This window comes from Callithrix jacchus, chromosome 3 (genome assembly GCF_049354715.1).
Source record: "Callithrix jacchus isolate 240 chromosome 3, calJac240_pri, whole genome shotgun sequence".
In the NCBI taxonomy this organism is placed as follows: domain Eukaryota; kingdom Metazoa; phylum Chordata; class Mammalia; order Primates; family Cebidae; genus Callithrix; species Callithrix jacchus.
Window position 1 is genome coordinate 108425688 of NC_133504.1, and position 25454 is coordinate 108451141.

The window sequence follows — 25454 nt, forward strand, 5'->3', positions numbered from 1 at the left end:
GTACCCTAATGTGACAGCAAGAAGACTTTTATAAGCATACTAATCCCATTCATGAAGGGATTAGTACCCTCATGACTTAATCACCTCCCAAAGTCCCCACCTCCTAAGACCATCACAGTGGGGATCAAGATTTCAACATGCAAATTTAGCAAGGAACACAAATATTCAGTGCATTAGTGCATTCTCACATAGATATAAAGAACTAGCTGAGACTGGGTAATTTATTAAGAAAAGATGTTTAATTGACTCATGGTTCCACAAGCTGTAGAGGCTGGGGATGCCTAAGGAAGCTTACAGTCATGATGGAAGGTAAAGGGGAAGCAGGTACATCTTACAAGGCTGGAGCAGGAGTAAGAGAGAGAAAGGGGTGGGCCTACATGCTCTTAAACAACCAGATCTCCTGAGAACTCACTCATTATCATGAGAACAGCAAGGGAGAGTCTGCCCCCATGATCCAATCACCTTCCACCAGGCCCGTCCTGTAACACTGGAGATTACAATCAAGCATGAGATTTGGAAAGGGGCACAAATGCAAACCATATCATTGAGTCAAAACAGGCAGTTTCCTTCTGGAAAAGAATAATGAAGTAGAGACCTTTGGTACTGGCTATTACAGGATATAAAACTAAAATCATGAAATAATACATAAAACAATGCAGTCTAAGTTTAGTCAGATAGTATTGACAGAGACCCAACTCTATAAGAGGAATTAACATATGACAAAAGTTGTAACTTAAATCAGTGTTAAAAGATTTATTAATCAATAAACTTATTTTTATTACTGCACAGTCATTTGGGAGAAAAAATTCAGTTGGAGCTTTATCTTTTGCCAAAATGAATTCCTTACAGATTCAAGAATTAAAGTTTAAAAAGGAAAAACTAATTTATAAATGAAAAAGACAAATTTTTTTGTGATTTAAGTAGTTAAAATGCTTTTTAATGTGTCAAAAGGCTGATAGATGTTGACTCAAAAACGTTTTAAATAACAAAATTTTAAAACCCTCAAAACACGTAAACAACATAAAGCATAAAGGACAAACTAGGAAAACTATTTGCAACAGGTATAGGGCAAAAGTTTAACATTCCAAGAACTCTTACATATCTCTGAGGAAAACAGAACAATGGGCAAAGGACATGAATAAGCAACTTGGAAAAGGAGAAATCTAAGTGTAAAAACAAACATACAGCACAATGGTCAAATCAGGGCTTAGAGCCAGACTGTCTGAGTCTAAACTCATGCTTTGCCAGTGCTTAACCATATGACTTCTGACCTCTCTTTGCCTCTGTTTTCTCACCTGTTTATTTAGTTCAAATTTGCCCATGCTCTATCCAAAAGACAAACTTCTACAGAACAAATAGGGATTTTAAATTAACATGAGGCTTTTCAAATGTTCATTTCAGGACACTTACTAACTTTAAAATATTTAGTAAGATATTTCTCGATACTTTAATCAGGTCCAATAGAGAAATATACAAGTGTTCAAAGATAATAATTTGAGTAATAATGGGAACAGGGTGTTTACATTTTTCTTGTTGAGAATTCTATTTGAACTATCGGTGATTCCACATCAGCAGTGCCAGAGCCACACAGTTTCATTTCTGGGTTTCTGGGTTTCTCAGATGCTCATCAAAGTACAATTCCACGGTGAGGGTGAGAGATGAATGCTGAGAACACAATCCTCAAGAAGGAGGAGCTCCTCAGAGGCTGATGCAAAGGTCTGCAAGTTAAATGAGCTTTCCTGCAGCTGGGTTAGATTTGGATTTAGGTAGAAACCCTGGGGGTTTATTCCATCCCATCCAGATAACTTCTATTCCAGCATAAGGCCTCAAAGCTCAATCATGGAGTGTAGAGAGAAACTCATACGTCTATTAACTGTCTTACTCTGGAATCTCTAAGTCATTGACATTAGCATATGCATTGGAATCTTGGCTGACAATGAAGGGATAGCTCCATATAATTGACAACACCCATTCCATATTTTAACATACTTAGAACACTCAATTCAAACTGGATGTGATATATGTTCTTATTGTGCTGCAACCTGATGTTATGTCTGTTATACAATACATGAGAGCACATGAACAATTCAGCTATTGGCAATTTCTTTAGCACAGGAAACTTAACAACTTTTCCAAACAGCTACAACTTTAGAAAGATTAAAGTAGTAAAATGTTTTCCATGGGAATTAAAGATGCCATTGTAACAGGTGTCATTTATTAAGTGCTTACTATTTACCAGGTACTCTCTTGAATGCTCTATATACATGTACCTGCTATTTGGAAAGTTATACATACTTTCAGCCTTGAAATCAAATTAAATGATATGCCAATCCAAATTCCTGCTAAACTGAATAGGAAAATCAATCACAGTCATTATTGATGGGTACTTCTTTCTTCCCAGGATCACCAAAAAATATGTAAGGTTTATGGGATTTCCAGAAAATAAGGACCAATCTCTATTATTTGGCCCACTTTTACGACTGCTATTTATTATAAACTCTCATAACATTGTTCAAACACTTGGTCTTTTGAAAACAGGCAGTTCTAGCATGTCCATGGCAAGCCTGGTTGTAGGGATGTTGAAAGGCTGGAAGTCTGGGTGCCTGGCCCCACCTACAGGGAGCAGAGTGCAAGTTCCTGCTCATCATGGGACCCACATGTCTCTGGGCCCTTCTCTGTCTAGGAAAAATCTTTCTCCTCCTTCCTGTAACTTCTGTTCTCCACTTCTTTCTGTAGTGTATTTCCCACAATGGGCTCAAGTTTACACAAACACAAGAAAAGCGTAAGAGGGAAATTATCTTCACACCCCATCCCACCATCTACACCAAAATAGAGGAATTGTTATGTAGGCTGCTTTGGAGAGAAAGAGGAAGAGGATGAAAGAGGAAAGAGGAAGGGAGGAGATAAGAAGGAAGAAGGAAGAAAAAAACAAAGGGAAATAAAACGGTAACCATTCTATTCCTACTGATTTCTAGGCATTAAGGAAAATTAAAAATAAATTAGTATCTTTATGCCGTATGTATTGTCTCATTTAAGTCTCACAACAACCCTATGAGGTAGGTACTATTTCTGTTCTTATTTTACAGATGAATAAACTGAGGTTTAAACAGTTTAAGCATCTTGCCCAAGGCCATACAGCTAGTAAATGATAAAGCCTAAATTCAAACCCAGATCCATCCGATTCTAGAATCCATGTAATTAACCACTACAAATATGGCCTGATTAGCAGAAGCATCATGTAATTCTTTGAATACTACATTGGACCATGAATGTCATATTATTTGAAGATTGCTTTGTATCTAATCACATGCCTAGCTCATGGAAGGTACTCAATAAGCATTTACCAATTCAGTAACAAGTAAATAATAGTTTCTTAACACAATTTCATTTTTCCTAAAATGTGTTTTTTTAATTTGACTCCCCAAAACAGCACATCTAAAATAATAGGTTATCAAAGTACAGCCTGATAATATTAAAATTTATATAACACATTTTTTCCTAAAATTTCAGCACTTTTTAAAGCCATCAACCACTAAAGGTCAAAAGATTATCCTGTAATTTCATTTTTGTTGATAAAAGGAGTAAAAAGGAAATAATTCGTTTAAGTTCACTGCAAAAATCTGGGCAGAATGGAAGGAAAATTGAGCTCAAAACTGTTTGTCTGTGCACTGTGAATAAAGTGAAAATTTTGTTCACAAAGAGAAAGATACGTAATTGCTCCAGGCTTGTGGTAACGAATTAATAAGCACTAGTCTTTTGAAAGAGCTAAAATGAAACTTTATAATTTTACATACTTTTTAAAAGATAAAGATAGAAGTAGATCTGTGCTCTTTGAATTTTCTGTTCATTTGTATTCTCTTGGGAAGAAGCCAGTAAATATCATTAGTTTATGCTGATCCTTAGTTGTCACTCCTTTCCATAAATTAACTTCCAATCCAGGCAGGAAAATTCCTTGTTCCTGTGTCTCTACTGAGACTTCTGGAATTTCTCCAAGTGGCACTAGAGAATGTTTTATTGTCATTTTGGTGGCTGTTCCTGATTGATGAGCAAAGGCTGGAATTGTTAATGTCAATAATTTATAAGGCATTGCCTACAAATTTCACAGAAATTCTTCATACATATTCCAATAGCTGCTATGTCAAACACATCCAGATCAGATTGTGGCTTGCTGATACCATGCAGCACTCATATCAAAGTGCTTAGCAACTTTCCTAGCACCTTTTCAATTTTAATTTTGTTTTTAGCATTCTCACGGATGGATACCAAGTAACTAAATGTTAATAACGGATTACTAGCTTTCAAGACCACTCTTGGGCTAAAGTCCAAATTTATGCCAAGAAAGAAATTAGTAATAATCTACCCTTTGAAAGGATCTTGTAGTTTTTGTTGTTGTTTACTGTGTTAGTTATATAGGTTGAGGGAATTCACTCTAAATCTTGTTTTGTTTTTAATCATTACTTGAAAAATATTTAATGTGCCATCAGAAGCACAACTCGTAGAGGCAACATTTTAAAAGGATGGTGCTTAACTGAACTGTGAGATCTGAGTAACAAAGCCAGGACTGCCATGTTCCAAAGCGTATCTTTAATTATATCTGACATGTTTCTATCAGGACAAAAAAATTAAATGAGAATGATCACCAGTTAAGAATTGCTACAATAGGGCTGGGCACAGTGGCTCACGCCTATAATCCTAGCACTTTGGGAGGCTGAGGCGGGCGGATCTCCTGAGGTCAGAAGTTCAAGACAAGACTGGCCTATATGGTAAAATCCCATCTCTACTAAAAATACAAAAATTAGCTGGGTGTGGTGGCAGGCACCTGTAATCCCAGATACCTGGGAGGCTGAGGCATGAGAATCTCTTGAACCCAGAATGAGGAGGTTGCAGTAACTGAGATCATGCCACTGCACTTCAACCTGGATCATAGAGTAAGACTCTGTCTCAAAAACAAAAACAAACAAACAAAAATAAACAAAACAATAAACAAAAAAAAGAATTGCTACAATAGCCACAACCTTTATGTAGTTTATTATTAAATTACTTTTTGATATATTTATATTATACACAACAAAGCACAAATAATGGAGTCTGGTTCTGATATTCACTTCCAATGATCATAAGGATGCTGGAGGACTTGAGAAGAAAGATTAGCACACAGATTTGTTTATGTTCATATTTGTTCCAGATACCAGATATAAATATGGATGTGGATACAGATATGGATATATAGACATAGGGTGTATTTATGTACGTATTTATGTTTTGAGACAGGGTCTCCCTTTGTCGCCCAGCCTATAGTGCAGTGGTGCACTTATGGCACACTACAGCCCCGCTCTCCTTGGTCTCAAGCGACCCTCCTGCCTCAGCCTCCCATCTAGCTGGGACCACAGGCAATTATAAGGCATGGGCCACCATGCCCAGTGACATAGGGTATTTTATTTTACTCCTCTGAAGTATTTTGCTAATCTTCTCTTTCTTATGAATCTTCCTCATAGACATTATTGTCTATAGTTGAAAGGATTATTTCTTTGCATCTCTCTGACTGCAGTTTCTCAAAGTTTACTTTGTCAACTTCATCTCCAAAGGTGTTTGACTTCTTTTTCTGAAATATTCCAGTTATGACTATTACCTGTAAATTAACTCCTCTCTCTTTCTTTCGCTCTCTGTCTCTGTTGTCTACAATGAAATTACAAGAAGCCTACACTGGGAGAGTGTAGTAAGTGTCCAAATACCCAAGGATTATATACATGACTCAAAATCCTAGAGTCTAACTTATACTCTTAAAAACTTGTATGGATTGAAGATCCTGTATTTTTATTACTTGCCTGTTTCATGTTTACATTTGTAGGCTATTTGTATTGACATATATTATTAATTATTGTGTTTAAGATAAAAAATATTAGGACTTATTCTATTTCCCTATATGCATACTAGGACTCCATTATTGATAATACTTCCTCCAGTCCTTAAAAGCAGTAAAATTGGAAATTCACTGGATATGCTTTTTGTTGCCACCATTGTTGAGACAGAGTCTCGCTCTGTTGCCCAGACTGGAGTGCAGTGGCACAATCGTGGCTCACTGCAACCTCCACCCCACCTCCCCAGGTTCAAGAGATCCACCCACCTCAGCCTCCTGAGTAGGTGGGATTACAGGCATGTGCCACCAGCTAATTTTTGTATTTTTAGTAGAGATGCGGTTTCGCCACGTTGGCCAGGCTGGTCTCAAACTCCTGGTCTCAAGTGATCCACCTGCCATGGCCTCCAAAGTGCTGAGATTACAGGTGCACACCACCATGCCTGGCTGCACTAGATGTTTTTATACAGAATGTTAAAGAAACAAGTACAAGAAAAATAGCAATGGTTTGTTTTCATTTTAATAATTAAAGTCCTATTACCATAACTCTCATGAGCTGTTTCAGCTTCTAAACATATCTTATGAAACAATTCAATTCATAATCTCCAAACATATCCAAAACATAGAGCTAGGGGCTTGAAAAAGAAAGATGAATAAGACTCACTTCTTTTTCTCAAGATCAGAGTCTAACAAAAGAGAAGATACATGCATAATAAAGTAAAATTTATTCATCTTAGAAAAATTAAATGTGGAAGAGAACAGCAATAGGGATTGTTTTTTATATAATATATGTGATCATATTTATAAAACTCAAGTAAGTTGTTTCCAAATTCCTCAAGGCTTTGCTCAAAGGAGGCCTATACTGACCAGTCTAACTAAAAGTTGCAACCCACTCAAATCTATTATCCTGTCCTACTTTTTATTCTATCCAGTAGCACCTGCTGCCTTCTAATATACTTTATAATTTACTTATTTATTATGCTTATTGTTCATTGTCTCCATTCACTAAAATGCAAGCTCCACTAAGGCAGAAGTTTTTACTTTTTCACTCATACAACCCAAGAGCCTATGACACTCTGCAGATCGTATGTGTCTAAAAAAAAAAATGTGATGAACAATTAAATGAGTAAATGTTCTATGATTTGGATCAGATGCTGTGTGTATGTGTGGGGGGGTTATACGCATTATATATGCTGCATATGAATATACTGTATGATATTTTATATATATCATATATCTAATATATAAGACTTGAGAGTGATATCAGAAGAATAAAAATCAAATGTATTTTAAGATAATTAAAGTCCAAAACTTTTATATATTTGGTGAAATCAGTATATTAGGTTCAAATAAGAGAATATTTGACTTAGATAACAAAATTAATATAAGTATGAATACAAGTAGGCATCCACTGCTGTGGATGATTATAATAATTTATAAAATAATTGATATGATTGTCTAAGGAGAGTTTGAGGGGTCCTCTAAAATTTTGCACCTTGAAGTCCCTTTATATTAAAAAGTTTGGATTATTGGGCTGAGGGCAGTGGCTCACACCTGTAACCCGATCACTTTGGGAAGCAAGACAGGTGGATCCTTTGAGCCCTAGGGTTTGAGACCAACCTAAGCAACAGGGTAAAACCCCATTTATACCAAAACAAAATACGAAAATCAGCCAGGCATGGTGGCACACACCTGTAGTCTCAGGTACTCTTGAGGATGAGGTGAGAGGATCACTTGAGCCCAGGAGATCAATGCTGCATTGAGCCGTCATTGTGCCACTGCACTCCAGCCTGGGCGAAAGAGTGAGACCCTATCACAAAAAAAAAATGGATTATTGAATTGTAGAGTTATTATAGTATCTTGGGATATTTGTTAACTCAGACAAATTTTTCAGAAGTCAATATCTAAATAATTTCTGAAAAGAAAAAAATCTCACATATTTCTTTCTAAATATAAAAACAACAGTTGCCCCTTGCATAATATGAGGTTTAGGGGTGCTAACCTCCTATGCAGTCAAAAATATACATGGGGGTCTGCCAAGATGGCCAAATCGGAAGAGCTTTGGTCTGCAGCTCCCAGCGAGATCAGTGGAGAAGGTGGGCGATTTCTACATTTCCAACTGAGGTACCTGGTTCATGTCATTATGCCTGGTTAGACAGTGGGTACGGCACTCAGAGGGCAAGCAGAAGCAGGATGGGCTGTTGCCTTACCCAGGAAGTGCAAGGGGCTAGGGAACTCCCTGCCCTACCCAACAGAAGCCATGAGGGACTCTGCTATCTAGACCAGATACTATGTTTTCCCCATGGTTTTTGCAATTTGCAGACCAGGAAATTCCCTTAGGGGCCTACACCACCAGGGCCCTGGATTTCAAGCACAAAACTGGGTGGCTGTTTGGGCAGACACCAAGCTAGCAGCAGAAGTTTCTTTTTTGTACCCCAGTGGGACCTGGAACACCAGCAAGACAGAACTGTTCACTCCCCTGGAAAGGGGGCTAAAGTCAGGGAGCCAAGTGGTTATACTCAGTGGGTCCCACCCCCATGGAGCCCAGCAAGCTAAGATCCACTGGCTTGAAATTCTTGCTGTCAGCACTGCAGTCTGAGGTTGACCTGGGATGCTCAAGCTTGGTGGCGAGAGGGGCATCCACCATTATTGAGGCTCGGATAGGCAGTTTTTCCCTCATAGTGTAAACAAAGGTGGAACCCACCACACAGTGGCAAAGCCACTGTAACCAGACTGCCTCTCTAGATTCCTCCTCAATGGGCAGAGTATCAATAAAGATGAGGAAAAACCAGCACAAATATGCTGAAAGTTCCAAGAACCAGAATGCCTCTTCTCCAAAGGATCACAACTCCTTGCCAGCAAGGGAACAAAACTGGACAGAGAATGAGTTTGACAAACTGACAGAAGTAGCCTTCAAGGTGAGTAATAACAAACTCCTCCAAGCTAAAATAGCATGTTCTAGTCCAATCCAAGAAAGCTAAGAACCTTCATAAAACGGTACATGAATTGCTGACTAGAATAACCAGTTTAGAGAAGAACACAAATGACCTGATGGAGCTGAAAAGCACAGTATGAGAAATTTGTGAAGCATACACAAGTATCAATAGGCAAATTGATCAAGCAGAAAAAAGGATATCAGAGATTGAAGATCAACTTAATAAAATAAAGCATGAAGACAAGATTAGAGAAAAAAGAATGAAAACGAAACAAGCATCCAAGAAATATGCGACTAAAATTTGGTCATAGACCAAATCTATGATTGATTGGTGTACCCAAAAGTGATGGAGAGAATGGAACCAAGTTGGAAAACACACTTCAGGATATTATCCAGGAGAACGTCTCCAACCTAGAAAGACAGGCAAACATTCAAATTCAGGAAATATAGAGAACACCACAAAGATACTCCTTGAGAAGAACAACCCCAAGACACATAATCATCAGATTCACCAGGGTTGAAAGAAGGAAAAAATGTTAAGGGCAGCCAGAGAGAAAGGTCAGGTTACCTACAAAGGGAAGCCCATCAGACTAACGGTGGATCTCTCTGCAGAAATGCTACAAGCCAGAAGAGAGTTGGGGTCAATATTCAACATTCTTAAAGAATTTTCAACCCAGAATTTCATATTCAGCCAAACTAAGCTTCTTAAGAGAAGGAGAAATAAAATCCTTTCCAGACAAGCAAATGCTGAGGGAGTGTGTCACAACCAGGTCTGCATTACAAGAGCTCCTGAAGGAAGCACTAGATATGGAAAGGAAAAACCAGTACCAGCCACTACAAAAACATACTAAATATAAAGACCAGCCACACTATGAAGAAACTGCATCAACTAATGTGCAAAATAAACAGCTATTATCATGATGACAGGCTCAAGTTCACACATAACAATATCAACCTTACATGTAAATGGATTAAATGCTCCAATTAAAAGACACAAATGGACAAGTTGGATAGAGTCAAGCCCCATTGGTGTGGTATATTCAGAAGATATATTTCATGTGCAGAGACACACATATGCTCACAATAAAGGAATGGAGGACTATTTACCAAGCAAATGGAAAGCAAAATTTAAAAAAAGCAGAGGTTGCAATCCAAGTCTCTGATAAAACAGATTTTAAACCAACAAAGATCAAAAAAGGCAAGGGCATTCCATAATGGTAAAGGGATCAATATAACAAAAAGAACTGACTATCCTAAATATATATGCACCCAATACAGAAGCACCCAGATTCATAAAGCAAATTCTTAGAGACCTACAAAGAGACTTAGACTCCCACACAATAATAGTAGAAGGCATTAATATCCCACTGTCAATATTAGACAGATCAATGAGACAGAAAATTAACAAGTATATTAAGGACTTGAACTCAGCACTGAACCAAGCAGACCTAATAGACTCTCCACCCCAAATCAACAGAATACACATTCTTCTCAGCACTATATAGCACTTACTCTAAGATCAACCTCATAATTGGAAGTAATACACTCCTCAGCAAATGCAAAAGAATAGAAATCATAACAAACAGGCTCTCAGACTACAGTGCAATCAAATTAGAATTCAGGATTAAGAAACTCACTCAAAACTGCACAACTACATGGAAACTGAACAACATGCTCATGAATGACTACTTGATAAATAATAAAATTAAGGCAGAAATAAATAAGTTCTTTGAAACCAATGAGAACAAAGATACAATGTACCAGAATCTCTGGGACTGAAGCACTGTTTAGAAGGAAATTTATAGCACTAAATGCCCACATCAGAAAGTGGGAAAGATCTAAAATTGACACCCTACCATCACAATTAAAAGAACTAGAGAAGCAACAGCAAACAAATTCAAAAGCTAGCAGAAGATGAGAAATAACTAAGATCAGAGCTGAACTGAAGGAGCTAGAGATATGAAAAACCCTTCAAAAAACATCAGTGAATCCAGGAGCTGATCAACAAAATAGATAGACTACTAGCCAGGCTAATAAACAGGAAAAGAGAGAAGAATCAAATAGATAAAATGATAAGGGGGATATCAATAAAAATGATAAAGGGGATATCACCACTGATCCCACAGAAATACAAACTATCATCAGAGATTATAAACACCTCTACCCTAATCAACTAGAAAATCTGGAAGAAATGGATAAATTCCTGGACACTACACCCTCCCAAGACTAAACCAGGAAGAAGTCAAATCACTGAATAGACCAATAACAAGGTCTGAAATTGAAGTTGTAATTAATAGCCTACCAACCCAAAAGAGCCCAGGACCAGACGGATTCACAACCAAATTCTACAAGAGATACAAGAGAAGCTGGTACTATTCCTTTTGAAATTATTCCAAACAATAGAAAAAGATGGAATCCTCCCTAACTCATTTTATGAGGCCAGTATCATCCTGATACCAAAACCTGGCAGAGACACACCAAAAAAAAAAAAAAAAAAAAGAAGAAGAAGAAGAAAATTGCAGGCCAATATCCCTGATGAACATTGATGAGAAAATCCTCAATAAAATACTGGTAAACCAAATCCAGAAGCACATCAAAAAACTTATCCACCATTATCAAGTCAGCTTCATCCCTGGGATGCAAGGCTGGTTTAACATATGCCAAACAATAAATGCCCAATGACAAAACCCACTGATTATCTCAATAGATGCAGAAAAGGCCTTCAAAAAAATCAACAACCCTTCATGCTAAAAAACATTCAAAAACTATGTATTAATGGAACATATCTCAAAACGATAAGAGTTATATGACAAACCCATAGCCAATATCATACTGAATTGGGCAAAAGCTGAAAGCATTGCCTTTGAAAACTGGCACAAGACACGGATGTCCTCTCTCACCACTCCTATTCAACACAGTGAGACTGGGTTCCCCGGGCATGGGGGAGGCTCAGCTCCTGGATAGGATGTGTTCTTCCAGGCTCTTATTCCCTTACTTACCCAAGAATGGGAGGGAAGACCCCACCAGGCATGGTGAGCGATTAAGTAAATATTGGACCCCAAAGAATTTTGTAGAAAGTGATTTAATTAGGCAGAGAGAGAGAGAGAGAGAAAGGAGAAAGAAAAAGAGAGAGAGAGAGTAGCTTCCAAGATGTTGTGGAAGGGGATCCAGAAAATGGAGTCTGCACTGATGAGAGAAAAGGAGACTTTTTACCTGGGAGAAATTCCCACCCCATTCAGGTTTTCTGTCCTATGAAAGGGGTTCCTTTAAACTTCCGCTGGAGTGATTGGTCTTTGATTTTTTCCTGCGTGTGCAAAAGTCAAACAAAGACCTCTTGTCCCCCAGATGGAGACGTGGGTGGAGGTATGGCACTGGGAAGTTCTTACCTTTGAAACTATGCCCCCTTGTGGAACCAGGAAGAGAATACATTCCCTCAATAGTATTGGAAGTTCTTGACAGGACAATCAGCCAAGGGAAAGAAATGAAGGGTATTCAAATAAGAAGAGAGGAAGTAAAACTGTCTCTGTTTGCAGATGACATGATTGTATACTTAGAACACCCCATTGACTCAGCCCCAAATCTCCTAAGCTAATAAGCAACTTCAGCAAAGTCTCAGGATACAAAAATCAATGTGCAAAAATTACAAGCATTCCTATACACAAATAACAGACTAACAGAGAGCCAAATCATGAGTGAACTCCCATTCACAATTGCTGCAAAGTGAATAAAATACCTAGGAATACAGCTTACAAGGCATATGAAGGACATCTTCAAGGAGAACTATAAACCACTGCTCAAGGAAATAAGAGAGGACACAAACAAATGGAAAAACACTCCATGTTCATGGATAGGAAGAATCAATATTGTGAAAATGGCCATATTGCCCAAAGTAATTTATAGATTCAATTCTATCGCCATCAAGTTACCAGTGACTTTCTTCACAGAATTAGAAAAAAAACTCATTTCAATTTCATATGGGACCAAAAAAGAGCCCGTATAGCCAAGACAATCCTAAGCAAAAAGAACAAAGCTGGAGGCTTCATGCTACCTGACATCAAAATATACTACAAGACTACAGTAACCAAAACAGCATGGTACTGGTACCAAAACAGATATAGAGACCAATTGAACAGAATAGAGGCCTCAGAAATAATATCACACATCTACAATTATCTGATCTTTGACAAACCTGACAAAAACAAGTTTCTCCTCTGTGCAGGAGCTTGGTTCAAATCCTAGTTCTGCTGCTTTATTAACTGAATAATTTTGGGGAAATTATTCAATTCAATGGGGAAAGAATTCCCTATTTAACAAATGGTTTTGGGAAAACTGGCTAGCCATATTCAGAAAATTGAAACTGGATCCCTTCCTTACACCTTATACAAAAATTAACTCAAAATGGATTAAAGACTTAAACATGAGACCTAAAACCATAAAAACTCTAGAAGAAAACCTAGGCAATAGGTTTTCTTTTCATTCAGGATATAGGCATGGACAAAGACTTCATGACTAAAACATGAAAAGTAATTGCAACAAAAGCCAACATTGACATATGGGATCTAATCAAACCAAACAGCTTAAATACAGCAAAAGAAACTATCATCAGAGTGAACAGGCAATCTACAGAATGGGAAAAAAATTTTTGCAATCTTTCCATCTGACAAAGGTTTAATATCCAGAATCTACAAGGAACTTAAACAAATTTATGAGGAAAAAACAAAACAACCCCATCAAGAAATGGATGAAGGATATGAACAGACACTTCTCAAAAGAAGACAGGCAGCCAACAAACCTATGAAAAAAAGCTCATCATCACTGGTCATTAGAGAAATCCAACTCAAAACCACAATGAGATGTCATCTCATACCAGTTAGAATGGTGGTCATTAAAAAATCAGGAGACAGCAGATGCTGGCAAGGATGTGGAGAAAATAGGCTTTTACATTGGTGGTGGGGGTGTAAATCAGTTCAACCATTGTGGATGACAGTGTGAAAATTCCTCACGGATCTAGATCTAAAAATACCATTTGACCCAGCAATTCCATTACTGGCTATATATCCAAAGGATTATAAATTATTCTACTATAAAGACACATGCACATGTATGTTTGCTGCAGCACTATTTACAATAGCAAAGACTTGTAACGAACCCAAATGCCCATCAGTGATAGACTGAATAAAGAAAATGTGGCTCATATACACAATGGAATACTATGTAGCCATAACAAAGAATGAGTTTATGTCCTTTGCAGGGACATGGATGAAGCTGGAAACCATCATTCTCAGCAAACTGACATAGGAACAGAAAACCAAACACCATATGTTCTCACTCATAAGTGGGAGTTGAACAACGAGAACTCATGGACACAGGGAGGGGAACATCATACACTGGGTCCTGTTTAGGGGTGGTGGGTAAGGGGAGGAACAGCATCAGAAGAAATACCTAATGCACATGGGGCTTAAAACCTAGGTGACAGGTTGATGAGTGCAGCAAACCAGCATGGTACATGTATACCTATGTAACAAACCTGCACCTCTGTATATGTATCCTAGAACTGAAAGTATAATAATTTTTAAAACTGCATATACTTTTCACTCCCCAAAAACTTAACTATTAATAGCTTACTGTTGACTGCAAGCCTTACTGATAACATAAACCATCAATTAACACATATTTTATATTTATTAAATGATGGATTCTTATGATAAAGCTACACAAAAGAAAATGCTATTTAAAAAATCCTGAAAGAAAATATATTTACTATCCATTAAGTGGAAGTGGATTATCATAAAAGTCTTCATCCTCATTGTCTTCATGTTGAGTAAGCTGAGACGGAGGAAGAAGAGCAAGGGTTGGTCTTGCTTTCTCAGATGGCAGAGGTGGAACAGATAAAGGTGATAGAAGGCAAGGCAGGAGAATCAGGGAGATTTATTAAAAAAGGTCTGTATAGAAGTGGACCATACAGTTCAAAGCCATGTTGTTCAACAGTCAATTGTACTCCCAACCTGAATAGTCTCATCATCTTTGATTTCAGGCTCCATAAGCAGAGAGTAGATTGTTTGATTCTTGGGTGTTTTGTTTGTTTGTTTATTTTGATTTTTCTTTTTTTCTTTTTAAAGGAAAGCTTTAAAATAATCCTTGTTAGTATAGTTAGCATGACCAAATACAGAGATAGTATGGAGAGTATTAAATGTTAAGGTGCTTAAAAATCCACTGAGGACCTTATTCAAATGCAGATCCCAGGCAGTGCTCCCAGAGAATCTTAGTATGTCTGAAGTGAGACCTAGAAATATAAATTAATTACAAGCTCCCTAAATGATTTCAGTAAAAAATTGATAAAACATAAATCTGAGACCAAATAGTCTGGATTCATATTAGTTTTATCTCATTTGATTAAGTAAATTATAAATTTTAGTTGATGTAGCTCAAACTTCTGAGTATACATATTTATATTGCTAAGTATATTTCACTTATTTAGAGGTAGTTTATTTTTATATCATGATGTAATGGAAAGAGCATGACAGTCTGTAGAAGCTTGGTTCAAATCTCAGTTCTGTTGCTTAATTAACTGAATAATTTTGGGAAAATTACTTTATCTTGTTAAGCCTTATTTTTTCTGTTTTAAATGAATAGTAGCACCTAACAACCCCTCATAGAGGGTTAAAAGAATTAGCACATGTAAAGTAATTAATTCAATATCTAATGCAGTAAAGTACCAAAAAATAAATCCCAACAGGCTATAAGAATTCTGCTATATGAAGTGTTACACTGAATACTCCTACTGTAGCTTACTAAGCATTATCTTTGCATTTAGAACTATTTTCTATCTTCTGTGTTTCAGCTGGGACACTACTTTGCTCTATGATTGTGCCAGTTACTTACCTATTTGCTCTCAGATCAATTTGCCTTCTCTCTCAGCTCTTTTCTGTACCATAGGAAGCTAAACCCTGGTAACGTTTTCCCAAGCTTCCTTCTCAACTTGCTTCTGGGTAAGTTTAGACAATAAAAGGCACTGAGGGAATACAGAAATGAAAAGAAAAGATAAAGGGAGGTGACCATTCCAGTAGGATCTCTTCTGGATTTCAGCTGTTGAGGCTGATGGCCTAGGCTTTGGGGGGAAAAAAATAAAACTTTTCCCATTTTCCCTTCAGTGCTGGGTTAAGAACAGCCTAGTTGCAAATGTTAAAGTTGCCTCACCTTCCCCTGGGGGTGCTTTCCATTTTAATAGAACGTAATATTTTTAATATAACTGCTTTTTGTTTGGGGAGTCAGATGTGCATTAAAAATTTACAGAAATATTTTAATAGTAATTGAAATTTCAAGTTAGGTTTTATTCTAAGAAAGGCTTTTCAGAAACAAATTACTCTGTTACGGAAGAGAAAGTCTATATATAGTAAAAGCCAGTAAATGTTAGTTTCTTCCTTTCCTCCAGAAGAAAAAATTTGGAACGGAATCTCTTCATCCACCAAAATCAAACTATCTTTGTTTTCTCCATTGCATGAGATTCTGTATTTTTTGTTTTAATATAGAGATGAAAATGACACTAAAAAATTTTAAACTTTATATTATATGACCTTTTAAGAATATATGGAGAAGTCTGAAGAAGATAGAATAGAGTCAGGAAATAAACCCATGTGTTTATGGCCAATTGATCTTCAACAAGGATACCAAGAACATGATGGGGAAAGGATGGTCTCCAATATATAGTGTTGGGAAAAATAAATATCCACATACAGAAGAATGAAATTGGACCCTTATCTCACACCATATTAAACAATCAACTCAAAATAAAGAAAAGATTTAAATATAAGGCCTGAAACTGTAAAACTACTAGATAAAAACATAGGGAAAAGCCTTCTTGACATTGGTCTAGGCAATGATTCTTGGCTATAACCCCAACTGCACAGACAACAAAAGCAAAAATAGGCAAATGGCAAATGGAATTTCATTAAACTAAAAAGCTTCTGCAAAGCAAAGGAAGCAATCAACAGGGTGATCAACATGCAGAATGGGAGAAATTATTTGTACACTGCATATCTGATAAGGAGATACTGTCCAACATACATTAAAAAAAAAAAAAAAAGACTCACTAGCAAGAAAAAAAAAATCCTATTTAGAATTAAGCAAAGAACCTGAACATACATTGCTCAAAGGAAGATATAGAAATGGCTAGGAGGTATATAAAACAAATGTTCAGCTGGGTGCAGTGGCCCACGCCTGTAATCCCAGCACTTTGGGAGGCCAAGGTGGGCAGATCACGAGGTCAAGAGATCAAGACCATCCTGGCCAACATGGTGAAACACCTTCTCTACCGAAAATACAAAAATTAGCTGGGCGTGGTGGTGCACGCCTGTAGTCCCAGTTACTGGGGAGGCTGAGGCAGAATTGCTTGAACCCGGGAGGTGGAGATTGCAGTGAGCTGAGATCACGCCACTGCACTACAGCCTGGCGCCTGGCGCCTGGCGACAGAGCAAGACTCTGTCTCAAAAAAAAAAAAAAAAAAAAAGCAAACGTTCAGGAACACTAATCATCGGGGAAATGCATATTCAAATCACAATGCGATATCATCTCACACTTGTAAGAATAGCTATTATCAAAAAGATGAAAGATAAGAAGATGTAGAGAAAAGAACCCTTGAGCACTGTTGGTAGGACTGTAAATTAGTACAATCATCATGGAAAATAGTATGAAGTTCCCCCAAAAATTAAAATTAAAAATCCCATGGGATCTAGCAATTCCAGCTTCTGCATAAATATCTAAAGGGAATGAAATCAGTATATTAAAAGCATAGCTGTCACTAGCATGTTGTCATTGCAGCCTTTGTCACAATAGCCAAGATATGGAATCAACCTAAGTGTCCATCAAGGGATGAATAAACGAGGAAAGTGTGGCTCATATATACAATGAAATATTATTCTGCCTCAGAAAAAAATGAAATCCTGTCATTTGCAACAACCCTGGATAAAACTGGACATTACATTAAGTGAACTAAGCCAGACAGAGAAAGTCAAACACTTTATGGTCTCACTTATATGTGGACTCTTGAAAAAGCTGAATTCAAAGAAGCAGAGAGTAGAATGATTGTTACCAGGGCCTGAAGGTAAGGGGATGGATGGGAAGATGTTATTTAACGGATACAAGTCTCAGTATTAATAAATTCTGGACATCTATTGCACAGCATGGTGACTACAGCTAATAAAATGTACTGTGTCCTTGGAAACTGCTAAGACAGGAGGTTTTAAATTTACACAAAAAAAGAATAACTATGTGAGATGATGGTGATGGATATGTTAATTAGCTCAATTGTAGCATTCATTTCACAATGTATATATGTATCAAAACGTGTCTACCAGAAATATGTACAATTTTTATTTCTGAATTATACCTCAAAAAAGCTGAGGAAACATCTGTAAGTTAAGAGAAAATAAAATTGAGAAAATATTTCATCATAATGTTAGCATAAGTTAATTGGATTATGCTGACTTTTTCCAAATTGTACCATCTGTACAATGTTGTCGAAAATTTTAAACTCACTTTCCAGCTACTGGACTTAGCACCTGGACTGTATTTTTGGGCTGTGGCCAAATCTGCTGTCTTCAAGATTGCTTTATCTTGTGATAGCCAACCATTCAGTTTTATCCTTACTCTGGCCCACTTTTAGCTGAAATTGCTACTACAGAGGTTTGAGATTAAATTTCTAATATTTCAGGCCATTGTGGAAAGTAACCCAACACATTCAAGAAGTATATTACTTCCTGTAAAACTGACCTGCAAAAGAAAAAAAACTATATTCCATACTAAAACTTCTAACAAAATTTTCATAATTTGTCACTAATAAAAAACATCAAAAATACATTGGTTATACTACCCTGAGTTTAAAATCATAAACTTATATATATATATATTACTTCATGAAGTATGTATTATTATTTTAATTTTTAAATGAAGAACTAGCTTAGAGAATTTGATACACTTGTCCATTGCACTATTTGTAAAGGGAGGAGTAAAGATTCAAAGCTCTTGCTTACCATGGCTATACAGTTTCTGGGATGGCAATACCCTTAATTTAATACTTCAGCACTGCCCAAATAAATATCATCCAGTACTATCCTTAGATCACCAGTGTATTAACTAAAGTGAGACTCCAATCTCCCCTGATTTATGAGTTTGACCTATTGATTTATGTAAGAGCCCAGAGGTTTCCTAAAGAAAAAATTTTGACTATTCAAGAGTTCGAGCACTAAAAAACAAGTTTGAAACATGAGATACCACTACATACCTATTAGAATGGCAAAAATCCAAAACACTAACAATACCAAATTTTGGAGAGGATGTGGAATAAGAGGAACTGTCCTTAATTGCTGGTGGGAATGCAAAATGGTACGGCTACTTTGCCACACAGGTTAACAGGTTTTTTTAATAAAACCACACATATTCTTACAATCCAGCAATCATGACCTTGGTTTTTTGCCCAAACGAGTTGAAAATTTATGTCCTCACCAAAATCTGCACATGGATATTTATGGCAGCTTTATTCATAATTGCTAAAACCTGGGAGCTGCCAAAATGCCCTTTAATAGGTAAATGGATTAACCATGCTGCATTCTATACAATGGAATATTATTCAGTGCTAAAAAGAAATGGAAAGCCATGATAAACCCTGAAAAAAAACACAGAGGAAATTTAAATGCACACGATTAAGTGCCAATCTGAAAAGGTTATATACTGTGTGACTGCAGCTCTATAACACTATGGAAAAGGCAAAACTATGGAGTTAATAAAAAGGTTAGTGGTTGACAGGGGTTACTGGGGAGAGAAGGATGTACAGGCAGAGCACAGAGGATTTTTAGGACAATGAAAAATGAAACATTTTTTAAGGTACTAAAATGCTTGGTGTATGTCATTTTACATTGTCAACAGTCATAAAATGCACAACACCAAGAGTGAACTATAGACCCAGCATGGTGGCTCATGTCTATAATCCCAGGATTTCGGAAGGTGGTAGATCACTTGAGCCTAGGAGTTCAAGACCAGCCTGGATAACATGACCAAGCCCCATCTCTACAAAAAATACAAAAATTAGTGAGGCATGGTGGTGTGTATCTGTAATCCCAGCTACTCAGGAGGCTAAGGTGGGAGGATCAATTGAGCCCAGGAGGTCGAGGCTGCAGTGAGCTGTGATGGCAACACTGTACTCCATCCTGAGTGACAGAGCAAGACTCTGTCTTTAAAAAAAAAAAAAAAAAAAAAGTAAATTATGGACTCTGGGTGATAATGATGTGTCATTGTAGGTTCAATGGCTACAACAAATGTACCACTCTGGTGTGGGATGTTGATAGTTGGGGAGGCTTTTCATGTGTGGGTGCAGGAGTTATATGGGAAATCTCTATACTTTCTGCTCAATTTGTGAACCTAAAACATCTCGAAAAAAGTAAATCTATTTAAAAAGAAAGAGAGGGAGACAGAGATGTGCTGAGGAAGCCAAATCAAGGGGAAGGAGAAATTTGAAGCTCCAGCTTTGCTTTTGAAGTAGAAACACAAAGATTAAATTTACATTGATAGGAACAGGAGGAAATTAACACTGGTTTTAAAATAAAAGTCTCCTCACATAGAACTCTCCGTACTTCTTTTGCAACTTTTCTGTAAGCCTAAAATTAATTCAAAATAAAAAGTTTTTTAAAAAATCTACAATATGTTAGGCAATGTGTGTAATACCCTATGATACAAATATTATTCCCATTTTACAAAGACAGAAATGGAGGCCTGAGATGGTTAAGTAGCATGCAGAAGGCCTGCTAGAAAATGGCTGAGCTAGAATTCTAAATATTATGTCCCTACTGGGAAGCTCCTCCGTTCTTCACTAGACCACACTGAGTCCAAATGGCAGCATTACAGATAGGGCACAAGAGTGGGAGCCTAGGAAAGCAATACTGGAATTTATTTTCACACTTGCTTCTTTTTCACTCAGATGGCTGATCAATAGAAATAAAAAGTATATATAGAATTCCAGGCTTTATTGAGCAGACATTAACATATGATCACCATGCCTTGAGTCCCAGAAAGCATATCATGGCATTTTAAATGATTGAAAAACCAAGATGTTCTCTAAAGATAAAACAGATTTATGTGCCATTTCAAAAATATTGAGTCCAAAGACTTGTATATAAAAGATTACAAAATTAACATGAAAATCTTCTACTTATTTTTAAAGCAAAAGTAGCATCTTTCATTTTCTTTGACGTGTTTTGTCTACTTAGGCAGAAATAGAGGTTACAGCCTCTTCATTGAAATGTGCCCAATCTGAAGAGCCTCTTTCACGGCAACCATTAATTGTGAACACTCCTCCTTCAGTATCACAAATGGCACCTTTGACCTATTCCAGGACTTTTCCTCCTTACCCCTATATTCATTCCTAGGTCTGTAAAACTTAAATTTATTGATTCAAATACTATTCAGTGAACACCCACTGAATGCCAAACACTGTGCTCATATTTCTTAAAATAACCATAAGGTACTTCCTGCCTCTGATGTTTTAATGATGTCAAGACCTCTCTGAATTTTCAGATCTTCATAATAAAGTAGTTCCAAGAAAAGGATTCAGCAAAAGAGGCTCTCCCAAGAAGTGTGAATATTAAAAAGATTGGTGGTGAATATTTCAAAAAAATCATAACAGTCGAGTCAATTATCCCTGAAGTCACAATTGGTCACTTGCAGAATACTACAGTAACTGGAGAGAGCATATGTTCTTGGGTGGAGGAAGATTCCCTGGGAGGTTCTGGAGCCTGTTTCAGCATTTGGTATAATAGCCAACATTAATGAAAGTGCCGTATGCAATGTGGATGTTCAAAAAATCAGTCATTAGCCAGGGATGGTGGCATATACCTGTGGTCTCAGCTGCTTGGGAGCCTGAGGTGGAAGGATCACTTAAGCCTGGGGCGATCGAGGCTGCAGTGAGCAGTGATGGGGCCACTACACTCCAGCCTTAGGGACAGATTCTGTCTGAAAAAAAAAAAAGAGTCAGAATTTTATAGCCAAAAGGGACTTTTGAAATCAAAGTAGCTCATTATGATGAACATTTTCTCTCCTGAAAACACAGTGAGAGGAAACATCAGCAAAATGAATTTTCACACATTTATTACCATTGGAATTTTAAAAATCTGCTTCTTGGGGCATAAAAATATTCCTATAATTTTGAAGATATGCCTATAATCAAAAAATGATACTTCATCATTTCAGTGCCTATTGACTGGAATATAGTTGTACAAGTCTGATATTGCTCTCTACAATTTTAGACGAGTTCATCAAGATATCACAGAAGACAGTTGACTTTTTAATCAATATTATGAATCTCCATCTACCTGAAATCACATCTATGAAATATCTTTTATTTCACTAATCTTTTCTCTCACTAATACTTGAACTCAGGGTTCTTCACCAAAAGCCTCATACCACACCAACGAGAACTAAATTACTGTTCTAACTCAGCCATAAAGCAGGATCAGAGAATGAGGCATAGAGTTTTGTTGACTTGTATGAGTCATGCCCATTTTCAAATAAATGGAAAATCAAGAGCATCTCTAAGATGCAAGAAGAAAAGGTCAGAGCTTCATTTTAAATGCCCTGAGCTAAGTCTAAATGTGAAATGTCACAAAATTCATTGCATGTAGTATTTTACCTATTATTTTAGTAACACAAAAGCAGCTAATTTCATCTTACAGTTTCTAATGTCATTCTGGAAAGGATGCATACTAATCAGAGAAAACATTTGCCAGCCAGGAGTTTACAGCCAGTTCTGCCTAAATTAAAGGAAGAATTTCCTAAGGAGTCACCATGGCTCCTACCTCCAATCCTGATGACATTCAGGTTGTCCACTAGAAGACAAATACTTGTTTAAGTTTTGAGGCCAGGCACAGTGACTCATGCCTGTAATTCTAGCACTATGGGAGGCCAAAGCAGGAAGATCAGTTAAGGCCAGGAGTTCAAGACCAGCTATGGCAACATAGGGGACCCTGTTTCTAAAAAAAAATTGAAAAATTAGCCAGTCTTGGTGATGCATGCCTGTAGTCCCAGCTACTTAGGAGGCTGAGGCAAGAGAATTGCTTGAGCCTCAGGATTTTGAGGCTGCAAGGAGCTGTGATTGTGCCACTACACTCCAGTCTAGGTGACACAGCAACATCTGTCTCTAAAACAAACGGAAAAAAAAATAAAAAACAAAAAAGAGAAAGTTTTGAGCAGGAAGTACCTTAAATTAAGTAAAAGTAATTACATTTTAAGCTGCTAATTTGAAAAAACTTTTTTGTTGTTGTTTAAGTATATTCTGGCCATTGGCCTATAATTAAAAGATGATCTGAGCATTTTCTTTAATACCACCTGCCTAGGCACAGTTCTAACAATTTTATTATTAACTCATTCATACCTCACAACAACCAAATTTGGTCAATACTATTATTATAATTCCTATTTTACAATGAGGAAAAGTAATCTTCCTAAGGCCACATAGCTAAGAAATGCCAGAGGAGAGTTTGAACCCAAGAAGTCTGGTTCCAGAGCTGGTACCCATGCTGACTCTTTCATGTACTTTGCATGTTACAGGTACAACATATAGTTTACAATAGATCATTTATCATATGTTCACTGAAGGCCTAATGCTACACGAAGCTCTGTATTTGATAGATGTCATTTCATTCCTATCACCCATGAGGCAAATACTGCATTTCACTGATCCTCCTCACAGATTCAAAGAGCCCACCCATATCCCTTGTTCATAGTCACACTGCCATTACGTGACAGAGTTGACATCTATTCCAGATCTAGCTCTGTCCAAAGCTCACAATGTAACAGCTCCACTAAAGAGTTTTTCAGGAAAAGGGCCAAGCAATCCCTTCATAAGGTATGAAATAACAAGACAAATGCCCAAATTTTAAGCTAATTATACTTTTATGATGCTTTCTTAATATACCTTGACAAATAAATAATTCTAGAATAGGTGAGACCTTGAGATGATCTAAGCCCCAGCCCCTTCTTTTACTGATGGCCCAGAGGGGTCAAAAAAACTCTCAAAATCACAGAGATGCAAGGCCAGAACCTCTCTCCACTCAAGCTCTGTGCCAAAATTCCATGCCACTTTCTTCAGAATGCTGCATCTCAATTCATAGCAATTTATACTATGAGTGGGTGCAAGTGTATCTATTTCTAAGACACTTTTGTTATCCCCTGTAGAGATAGGCAAATCTCTCTTTGCTGAAATTGCCTTTTTCAGCTGTATTAGGATTGCTTAAAGGCCACTTTATCCATGCTTATTGAAACACTTTCAATGATTGGACACAAATACTTGTTTACATTGTTTCCTGCTTGCTAATTTATCTTCCTGCATTTCTTTAAAAACATTCATTTGTAGTCTTAGTCCTCTTTAAAGACATTGTTTTATCGGGAAAAAAAATGGTCTCCTTAAACAAAGGCATATATTGTGCTCGCTTCAGCAGCACATATACTAAAATTGGAACGATACAGAGAAGATTAGCATGGCCCCTGCGCAAGGATGACACACAAATTCGTGAAGCGTTCCATATTTTAAAAAAAAAAAGGCATATATTAATAAATCCTCCACGCTTTTTGTGATATTTAATTCAACCAAAAGAAGAAAAGCACTTTTAACTTAAGACAATTTCCCTTTTTCCCATTTATTGTGTGGCCCAAGTTTGTTTCTGTGCAATTCTCAGTATACCTCTTGATCTCTACTTTCTCCGTGTATCCTTTGTGATTCTGAGCTTGTTGGCACCCTGCTTCAAATCCTGTCTGGGCCATCTGCCATGTTCTTCTGTACCTTGACCCAGGGTTGTTGCCTAGATGGGAAGAGTGGGTATGGGAAGCCACCTGCTCCTTTTCTCTCCGTGGAGATGTTTCTAATCCTTCAGCAGTAAACGGAGATAGCATATAATGGCAGCAAATCTATGATAACTGTGCAAAGGCAGGTAAGTCTCCCAGCTCAACTACCTGATCACTTACCTAATCTTCTTTCTTAAGATGTCAGAATGCAGACCGGTGCTCCTTCCCGTGCAGCTTGCTTTGTTATGAATGCAATAATGGAGTTTAAAATTACAGCTTGGAAAGGCAGAGTTTGTGCCTAGGTAGTATTGCACTATCTGAATTCTCAGACATTAAACTGACAGTCAATTTATTTAGAATTCAGATCCCAGAGAGAAGGACTGAGGTTGGGAAAGCAGGAAGGTGTATAAACAGGAGAAATTTCTCAGGGAAAGAGATGTAGTTATTAAGGATTCCAGAGGTTTTGTGGAAAGATAGACGTGTTAGGGGTGGAAAGTATCTGAGTTGCCGCAGGCGAATCTATACCGGACTGCAGCAACGTCAGTTCTTGCCTCCTCAAAAGAACTTGACTGAGGGGCATAAGGCAGAAAAAAGACCAAGGCAAGTTTCAGAGCAAGAGTAGAAGTGTATTAAAAAGCTTTAGAGCAGTAAAGAAAGGAAAGTTCACTTGGAAGAAATCAAAGTGGGCACTGTGAAGGTCAAGTGCGATGTTTAACCTTGATCCTAGGACTTCCCCGGTTGGCCCACTCCTGGCGTTTTGCACGTCTTTCCCATGATTCTTCCCTTAGGGTGGACTGCCCGCATGCGCGGCGCCCTCCTTAGCTTGGGAAGCGAGGTGGC

General features: G+C 37.4%; 1 long non-coding RNA gene and 1 other non-coding gene across 3 annotated transcripts in view; one reads left to right on the plus strand and one right to left on the minus strand.

The window, feature by feature from the left end:
* Positions 1 to 25410, minus strand: part of LOC108590846 (uncharacterized) — a 71398-nt gene extending 45988 nt beyond the window's left edge. The window contains exons 1-3 of one of the 2 annotated variants that reach the window (XR_001910561.4): positions 24795 to 25410; positions 21672 to 21788; positions 15672 to 15801 (exon numbers count right to left, since the gene is read on the minus strand). This is a non-coding gene — a long non-coding RNA (uncharacterized LOC108590846). The remainder of the gene's footprint in view (positions 1 to 15671; positions 15802 to 21671; positions 21789 to 24794) is intronic. The other variant, XR_008480155.2, reaches the window with a different exon arrangement.
* LOC118152463 (U6 spliceosomal RNA) lies at positions 24256 to 24362 on the plus strand. Its single transcript, XR_004741225.3, has one exon. It is a non-coding gene; the product is annotated as a U6 spliceosomal RNA (small nuclear RNA).
* Positions 25411 to 25454: the final 44 nt, after the last annotated feature.